Genomic DNA, 856 nt, shown 5'->3' with positions numbered 1-856 from the left:
GAAGGATGTGTCAGGCAGAAAGGCTAGAGGGGTGGAGGCGCCTAAATCCTCTGACACCAGACATGGAAGCTATGAGATTTGGAGTTTGCCCTGCTGGATTTTGGTCTTGCTTTGGTACAGTATTTTCTCACTGTGCTCCCATTCCTCTCTGTTGAAATGCTAATGTGTGTTCTTCCCCATTCATGAAAGCAGGAACTCAACACCCCCAAAAACTAGGCTGACTGGACAGAGGGTTCCAAGGACCCTCCTTTCTCTGTAAGACTCACCTCTTATGTAAGCTCTAAGGATAGACCTTGGAGTCTCACGCTTAAGGAGAAAACACCTTACCAACTGGACCATCTCTGCAGCACTGGGAAAAAGCTTTTTGCTTTTTGTTTTTAAGACTGTCAATCATAAGGGGAAACTGCAGTAAAAAAAACTGCAACAATAAAAGATTTACCCTGTTATTAAGCTGTCCCTGTTTAAAAGTTGAGCTACTTCAGTATTTTCTTCCCATTGGACAGATCAACGGCCTACATACTGAATCACAAGTTGCCACCCACAGCCCAGTTAAACACTTCTGTTGAGCAGTTTGGCTGGCCATGTCTTACTGGAAGAAGTCTCGTCGTTCTCAGAATTAGAGGAGAAGAAGCAGGCCAGACTGTCCATATTTTGACGGTACAGATCAAGCCAAAAGGACAATAGCACTTTTCAGGGAAGCTCCAATTCCCAGAACCAAGGAGGGAAAAGTGAAGAAAGAGTTCTTGCCGCGCAGCAAGCCCCCATGTCTGTGCTCTGTGCGCTGGCACCCAGTTCGCGAGCTTCGGGCAAGGGGGCTGGAGGTTAAAATACACAGACACACACAGACAGAGAGACA

This window comes from Microtus ochrogaster, chromosome 24 (assembly GCF_000317375.1).
Source record: "Microtus ochrogaster isolate Prairie Vole_2 chromosome 24, MicOch1.0, whole genome shotgun sequence".
Classification (NCBI taxonomy): Eukaryota; Metazoa; Chordata; class Mammalia; order Rodentia; family Cricetidae; genus Microtus; species Microtus ochrogaster.
Note: the sequence above shows the minus strand (reverse complement) of the source record.